General features: G+C 45.8%; 1 long non-coding RNA gene across 2 annotated transcripts; it reads right to left on the bottom strand.

The window, feature by feature from the left end:
* Positions 1-3,347: 3,347 nt before the first annotated feature.
* On the bottom strand, positions 3,348-7,133 carry LOC306647815. 2 transcript variants are annotated; one of them, XR_013760179.1, is made up of 3 exons: positions 6,995-7,133; positions 3,721-3,895; positions 3,348-3,590 (listed from the first exon to the last, which is right to left on the bottom strand). It is a non-coding gene; the product is annotated as an uncharacterized lncRNA (long non-coding RNA). The 2 variants fall into 2 exon arrangements; XR_013760180.1 differs by lacking the exon at positions 6,995-7,133 and adding an exon at positions 4,101-4,924.
* Between the last annotated feature and the right edge of the window lie 1,492 nt (positions 7,134-8,625).

Genomic DNA, 8,625 nt, shown 5'->3' on the forward strand with positions numbered 1-8,625 from the left:
GGAGTGATATTTTTTACACAACAAAAATATACAAATTTTATTCATACAAATAAATCTTAATAAAGCTGGGATGGGGATTAATTGGGCATTATCTAGAAGAGCTGAACATGCATATGCCCTTTGACCCTAGGAATCTTCCAGCATCTCCAGGGTAACATCCTTTGCTCTTGCAACCCAGGAGGGATGAATACTGGCTGCCTTTGTGGGAGAGCTTGGCCAATTTTCCCCTCCTATTAAAAACAACAATAAAAGCCATAATCACAAACCAGTTTCCCAGCACATTTTCACTAACACTTGCTACCTTTGCCTCTGTGGTTTGAAGCCCCTGTCCTGCTCCCTTCCAGCTGAGGTGGCCTGGAGAGAAGCATGCTGAGCAGAGGAAGTGACACAACAGGACTCTGAGACAGGGTGGAGACTGAAGAGGTGGGAAGGATGACCACAGTAAAGATGATGCACAACCAGTGTCAGTCATGTCCGAGGCCCTGTGCCAAAGGCATCACACACTCACTCTCACGCAGAGCTCACCTGAGCCCTGTGGGCTAGCATGGTCAATCCCATTACCGGTGAGGAGACCGAGGGAAGACAAGTAAGTAACGGACCCTCGGTGGCTCTTTGCCATGAGGCCCTACAGACTTGAGAGAAAATGGTGAAGAGAGGTATACTTTGGGGGGCAGTCTAGGGGTGCTGCAGCATAGGGCAGGTTTAGGAGGAGCAGGAGGAAGTTAGGTCCAGAACAAAGACTGTATGTGTGTGTGTGTGTGGTGGTGGTGGTGGGGGTGTTGAGCACTGAGGGAGCCCTAAGCAGAGGGATTCCCAGGCCCAGCTAAGGGGTCAGGGCCATGGCGGAAGGGAGCAGGAGGTGGGGGAGAGCCCAGGAGGGCGGCCCTGCCACTGTGGTGCTTCAGGCGGAAGCCACCCTCCCACCAGCCCTTTTTCATTCACATAAAGCTGGGTTTGTTTCCATTTATCTGCTTGACTTTTCAGCCAAGATGCTGTTAGAAAAACATATTGCTCTAATTTAATCCACATGTGCATCCCCGGGACAGAGTCTAAAAGGAAACTTTAGGTCCTGAGTCCCAGATCCAGTGTCTCAGTCCTGTGAATATGGCAGGGAAGGACTCTGTCGCCTGGGGAATGCTGACTACCTTTCAGGGCCCTCCCGGAAGCCACCGATGCCCCGGCCCCTCCCACCCCCTCTGTGCCCTGGGCATGGAGGTGTGAGTGTCATTGGGAAAGGAAATATGTGAGGCAGTGTCTGAACTGCTCCAGCCCCTGCCCACAGCCTGGGGGTGTTCAGAGGCCAGTGGGCATAGGGTGGGGGGTGGGGTCAGCACACAAAGAGGGCTGACTTCTAATCAATTCCATCTACTCCCTTCCTCAGAATCAAGGTCTTAACTCTGGGGCATGCCGTGGTGACATAAGCAATTTGTCCAGTCATGTGGGGAGAGGCTGTCTGCAGGATCAAAGCCACAGATGACCCAGGGCCAGGACTCCGAGGTGGCACAAGACCACATACAATCTCACTCCAACTCCTGGCTGTGCATGGAGAGGAGTTTAGGAAGCTGATCTTGCAGCATAGTTCACTGGTCAAAAGCCAGCAGGGAACAGTCAGTGTGCTCTTTCAAGATTGTCTTCTAATTTGACTCCCATCATGTAACTTATTTTGAATTTAATTATGTTATTTGGAGAAAGTAATTGCTTAAAATGAGAAAAACTGAAAGGACCTATCTCACAAGGCATGTGTTCATGATTGGTCTGGAGACACACACTAAAGCACCTAAAAAGGTGTGATTTTGAATCAAGATCAGAGGTCATTTTGGTGGCTTCCAAGTTATGATCATTAGCCCATGCAGAAATGATGATCCTCCTTTCCCAAGCTTGCCACCTCCAGGGTTGCTCTCTCTATTCCAAAACCCCTCAGCAAATGCACATTAAAAACCCCAGCATACAAAGATATTGATACCTGAGGCAGCACAGGAATGCTTACACAAGCAGCTCATATCTGGGACCTTCAGGGACCCCTCTGTCCCTCATGACTTTCGAGAATTGAGCCCACACACCCCTCAGCTTGGCACAGTCAGTGGCAGCCTACACAACCCTTCCAGGTGGTGTCTCAAAGGATTTTTCTGGAAAGAAAGGATTTGGGAGGATTATAGGGTCCTTGATTTGCACTAAAACTGGTTGTGATGATGGTGGCATCAACTATGAGGATACCGCCAACATATTTTTAAAAAGTTCTGGGTTCAATCTGCAGCATGGCAAAAAAAAAAAAAAAAAAAAAAAAAAAAGGCAAAGGAAATTAAATAGTAGCTAAGAATGTTGGAAGTGGGATGAATTTCCATTTGTTGTTTAAATCAGAAGACAGTTCTTGTCACATCTGTGCCTGGGCAGTATTCTTGGTATTGTTCTGCCAAAGACAGAGGACTCTCTAGGGACTTACATTGAACGTTTTGGAATCTTCCAGGTTGCCAGGACTCCCCTCAATCTCCAGACAGGGGCTCAGCTGTGCAGCCAGGATGCAGCTCTCTGGAGCTTCTTCCAGACTGGGAAGAACTGGGAGCCCTCCTGAGGCATGGCGGGCACTCTCTAGTGCCCTCCACAGGTGGGCAAGAACAGGGAGGCCATTCTGGATTTTGCAAGGACTGGCATCCAAACAGGTTTGAGCAGTTCTGGCTCTATGGGGATAGGTCAATCGCATTCCCTGCCAAGACTTTGGTGAACCCCACATGGAAAAGCTAGTAGGCAATTATACATCATTTAGCAAGAACCCGGGGTCAGCAAGCAGTCAGAGAATGGAGAGCTGGAAAACTAGATTCACAGCTCTCTCTCCCTGACCTGTGGATCCCAAACTGAAGGCCAAGAACACTGCAGCTGGAGGAAGGAATGGGAAGCCTAGGTGAGGAGGGCCCCGGAGGCAGATACCAGCTGCTGCACACAGGCTCCAGTAAGGAAATCTGGTCCTATGTGTTAGCGCACCTCCTTAGTTGGGCTGGGCCTAAATCTGGGTTTATCAGATTGGTCATTTCAAGTTCCTGTGACCAATTACAATGAAACTGCCTTTCCCCATTAACCAAGTTGATAATGGTAATACAAACATGTGATCCCTGGCTCACCAGCATGAAGGTTAATGATGGCTGCCTGTGTTCCTCTGATGGAAACTTTCTTCTGGTTTAACAAGAATTTGATATGATTTTTTTTTTTTTTTTTTTTTTTTTTTTTCACCAAGGCTGGGTCTCTAGACTCCACTCTGTACAGTAACCCTGTAATCTTAGGGTTTAATCAAAACATATTCCAACAACCTATTCTGGTACTCCAAATGAATGTTTATTTTAAAACAATTTGCTATGGCTTTTTTTTTTTTTTTTTCTTTTTGAAGGAAGAGAGAAGGGAATTTCTTTTCTTGGAGCCAGATTTTTCCTAAGCAGGTCTATCCACTCGAAAGACTTGTGTCAGACGCTCAAGTCATAATTAACCACAGAGCTGTTTGGGAGATGGGAGAGGGCATTTGACAAAGAGTTAACAGATGTCATTTCGGTGGCTGCTGGCCCACTGCTGCTGGGTCATTTGTTGGATGGAAGCCGATTCTGCTGCTGTCGTAAACAGAGAGTAGTAATAATTATATGCAGGCTGCATTAGGCATAACAGATTGGATATATAACGTTCTGTTAAAACCCAGCTTATATCCTGTTTCTCTGGAGATACAATGGAGCCGACCCCTACCTCCTAGTTTTGGAAGTCGCCTCCAAGGATTCTCACAGACTTTCCAGGAGGGAAATAGGTCACGTTCTTTCATGGCTTATTCTGCAGAGGTCCAGAGATGGCACAGAGCTCTGCTCAAAAGCGACTCGGGCACGCACTTCAGTCAGCCAGCCCCGCAACCGCACCACGGAGCTGCCTTTTTCCATTTGAAAAATGAAAGAATTAAATTCAAAACAAACAACTTCAATTTAACACCAAACTACAGGATAACCAATCTTAAAAATGTCACAGCGTAATGGATCTTAATACCCATAGAAAACACAAAAAACAGCACCATTGTTCCCCAGCCATGCAGAGCAACCTCGCAGAATCTCAGTGAAGGAGAAAGAAGGGAAAAACACCTTATTACTTCCAACCCCTGCGAGCCATTTTGGTCTCCAAAGGTTTTAGGCTGCCTGAGGCCGTGTGTCTGCAGTGTTTCGGGAAATGACTTGCCTTCGCACGATCGCGGCTCTGTTCTGCAGCGAGCCTGCCTGCCCCGGAGCAGCGCCGCTCCATTTCTGGTTAACTCTTCCTTCCCGGGCCTGCCGCTTGCAGGAGCAGGACAGGGCCCAGGGACGCGGAGGCCACTGCACACTGCAGCCTGGCCTCCTGAGGGGCGGCCAGGACTGTCATCTCTAAGAGCGATCAGCTTCTCAAAGGAGGTAGCTCCAGCAGACCAGCCAGCTCTCCTCACTGCTCTTTGGAGACTCTATTCTCAAAAGGAACTAACTACAAAGCAACTGTCATCAAAACACACAATGCGCTGAAGCCAGGGGACACAAGTGGGGATTTACTGACCAAGACCATACAACCCACCCTTTCAAGGTTCCCAAGAGGGGACAGCTCTTGCCTATGTCACAAACTCAGGTGAGGACACGCATCTGGTCAGTAGGGTGTAAGCAGTGTCCAGCCTGCTACCAGGGCATGATTTGGGCCTGAGGAGTTTTACTTCCCCCTGGCACTGACTGAGGGAGACCCAGTGACAGAAACATGTTTGCTGTGCACCTCAGAGTTGGGAGATGACAGAAAACCACTTAGCACTTAAGAGGTTAATACAATTCCTAAGTGTTCAGCAATCACTGCAATTTAGTGCCATTTCGATTATTACACAATAAACAGACCATGTTGTCTCGAAGCAAATTTTTATGAGTATAGCTGAAGGGGCTGCAACTTATTTAGCTGCTGAAACTCAGAGGGAAAGAGCATTTCTGAATGCTAACACCACGGATCAGAAATACAGGTAGCAGAGAAAGGTTATTCTCAGGTCACTGCTCTGGCAACTCAACACCATGACCTTTAAAATGAGTATGTCGTTAGGCGGAAATAAAGTTCACCAAAGTGTTCTTTACACAGAACCATTTTAATAACAATATTGTTGCGTTTCAGAGTGAAAGATTTGGGAATTTCCAGAAACATGTTATGCTGAGGAAAGAACATCATGTTAACATGGGCTGGGAATATGTGAACCATTTTGGCTACCTTGAATATGCATTGAAAACACACACACACACACACACACACACACACACACACACACACCCCAGTCCATTCTTATATACCAGGCACCACTATATTATTACACAGGTACTTGGGTATAATGATCGCAAGCCAGATCAAATTTCTAACATAATAAGAAAATCAAAACATTTAAACCGGGGAAAACAAGAAGGTGAGGAGCTGCTGTAGCTCTCAAAACCTGTGCAGAATTTCACTGTACAGTGAGTTCTAAGAGGCTTTTCCCCTCCAAGGCTCACACAGTTTCAGATTCAGGAATGTGAGCTTCCCCCCAGTTCCACCCATAGAGGAAGGAAATCACCCTAGATGTACTTCAGGATTCAAGGTTAAAATGTGCACATGTGTATAGAACCTTTATATCTATACATCTTAAGGCTTGCAAAGAGTTCCCCACTTTTATGAGGTATCTGTAGTGACCAAGCAGACCTCTGCTGAGTAAGATAAAGAGGTTATTGTTTATATTCCCATTTTACAGATAACTGAGGCTCCACCAATAAAGAAAAAACTTTGTTAGTTCACACTTGTTAAATGCCAGGAACTCCTCCAAGAAGGCATGAAATCTTGGGAGAAGGAGCATCTAGGCCCCCTTCTTGGGGGGATTTGATAGTTCCGTAGCTAACCCTCATGCACAAATGCAGACTCAGGGGAGATGGAAGCAGGACAACGCTACAAAGGTGCACTGTGATACCAGGATGTGAGGAGCAAGCCTGCAGCTGAGAGATGGGTAGGGGCATAGAAACACAATCTCCATCGGGTGGCAGGAGGGGTACCTCATGACAAGGAGACAGGGCTAGATCCTGGGGCTGCTCTGGCTGGTACGTAGAGCAGAAAGGAGGTCACAGCTACTGAGACCAGGGAGGAGTTTCCACCCCACTTCCAGGAGACCAGCCTGCCTGACTCCTGAAATCCTACCTTTAAAGGGCAATCGTCTCATACTGGGTGCACATGCTAATAGGTAACAAGGAATTCCACTATATGTACAATTAAAATACACTAATAAGAAAAGAAAACGATAAAGCAGTGGCCTCAAACATGGCAATTCACTAGAATCTCCTGGGATGTCTAGCAAAAAGGCATATTTCTGTGTGAATAGGTCTGGGATGGGGCCCAGGGACCCAAGTGAATGGACCACTCAAAACAGGTAAAAGAACATGCCTTGAGAAATCCTAACTTTGGATCACATTTCTTTGTGCAAAGTTTCCTTCTTAGGTCTTTCAAACATGCTATGCTCCTTGGAGGTTAACATATTCAGTAAATGACATGAGTTTATGAAATACGATCAACCATCCTCCAGTCCTTCTGTCCATCCATCCACCACCTTTCCTTCCTTCCATCCACCCACCCATCCATCCTGCCCAGACACCAATTCCATGACAGGCCATGTTCCAGGCACTGGAGTGGTAAAAGGGGTCCCAGCAGGCACATCGGGGGGCAGACCTTCAGGGAGCCGATGACTCAGAGAAAACACTACCGCGGGAGTAGGAGGCCCAGGGCTGGATGAGTCCTCCTGGCCTTGCCTTAGCATCCCAAGAAGCAGTTCCCTGTGACAGATGGCTCAAGGCAGAATTTGGGCCCCAAGAGCACTAGTCATCTCCTCAAGGGATCAAGTTCTTTTCCCCTCAGAAAGGAAATGCAATTCATGATCATTGCATGGTGAGACAGAGACCCAGGAATGAGCAGGCAAAAGCAGGAATAGGAAGACAATGACAGTGGCAGCCACAAAGAGCAAATTCTGTACCTGAGGCTGCTATAGAAGTCCAGGCGAGGCCTATTAGGAGCCCAGAAGCCACCAGACTTGGAGCCTTCAAAACTTGATTTCGAATTCTCTTTGAAATGTGTATAATTGGCCACTCATAAAGCCATCACCCAGACGGTCCGATCTCAGGGCAGTGTCTCAGACAAAGGAACGCAATCCGTCCACCCACATGTAATTTCAAAGTAAGGTCAGTCCAACCCTGACATTCCTGAAACACTCTGAAGGTGATACACAGACCACAGCACTGCTTCTTAATCCTGTCCCAGATGCCCAAGTTCTTGTCTTTCCAACTCTCTGAGGCGCCTTTCCCCAGGCCCCGCCCTCTTGAACCTGACCTTTCCCTCTCCTTTTCTTTCTGATTCTGCTGTTCAAAACTCCCCAAGGACCAGCCTGGTTGGGGAGAGAGGGAAGTTGCTGGATCGCGGGACCCTTGAATTCCTTATGTGAAAAGTGGAGACAAAACCGCGATCTCACAGATTTGTGGGAAGAGTTCAATGAAATAATGAACATATAAAACATTTAATAAAGAATGGGTATCTGGTAGACATTAACAAATGTCTGTTCCCATAGGAAAACCCAAATGTGTGTGTGTGGGGGGGGGGTAAATCTTCCCAGATTTTGTTTTTTAAAAGAATTTATTATTTCATATAAAATTATTCTATATAGTATAAAAATGGGTTCTTCAATTTGGGGGAATGTTCTCATAATTTATGACCAGGAAAACTGGGGAGTAAAGTTACTGTTACACAATATTTTCCCCAGACGATTCCCATATTGATATTCTAATGAAAATAGTCTCCCAAATTCTGCATTTTTATGTGTCTGTGCTAGCATTTATGTTATATTCTGAATTAACAAACATCAAACGCTAAAAATTACATATGCATAAAAATTGGGAAAGGGATACACATCTTTTGTAAACCTCAGTGGAGCATATTCAAACCTCTAGCCCTACAAGATACTCCCAGATTACACCACATGGTAACTTTGAAATAGGGGAACATTAATGACTACAAAACAATAAGAAGGCTGTTTGGGCATGTGCTTAAAAAAAAAAAAAAAAAAGTCTTTAAAGCCAGGCTGTGTCCTTGTCATCCAATGCCTCCTAATGAATATCATTCTCCATAAAGAACCTTCTGGCTCACTTCTTTCTGTTTGTTAAAATAGCACTCAAGTCATTTTATGGAACCCAGAGTTAACTCAAACCCAAAACAAAATAAAAAGGAAAGAGTGTCAAAAGAACAAACTTTTAAACTCTGTACTTTTTATTATTAGATGCTATTTCTAACTTGTTAAAATTGATCAAATAGAAAGCTGTGAAAAGAGAAAAAAATTAAGCCAACTAGAAAAGTGTGACTTGGATTTAATATTTTATAATTGCCAAGGGACATACTGAGATCAATGAATTTTTGCCTGAGATGAACGTCAGAAAGAGATGTACTTCAGTCTTTTAGGGAACATTGGTCTATTTAATTCTTGTGTCTGATGCATGTGAAATAGGCCTGCCTCGGCCTTCTTTCTTTGCCGGGGGCGTCACCGGCAGCGGACATTACCAGTTTTAATAGGCCGCTGTCTGAGGAGTGGCAAGGGATCCGATAACCCATCGACTCTAA

The sequence above is a fragment of the Sciurus vulgaris genome, assembly GCF_902686455.1.
Source record: "Sciurus vulgaris genome assembly, chromosome: 17".
NCBI classification, from domain to species: Eukaryota; Metazoa; Chordata; class Mammalia; order Rodentia; family Sciuridae; genus Sciurus; species Sciurus vulgaris.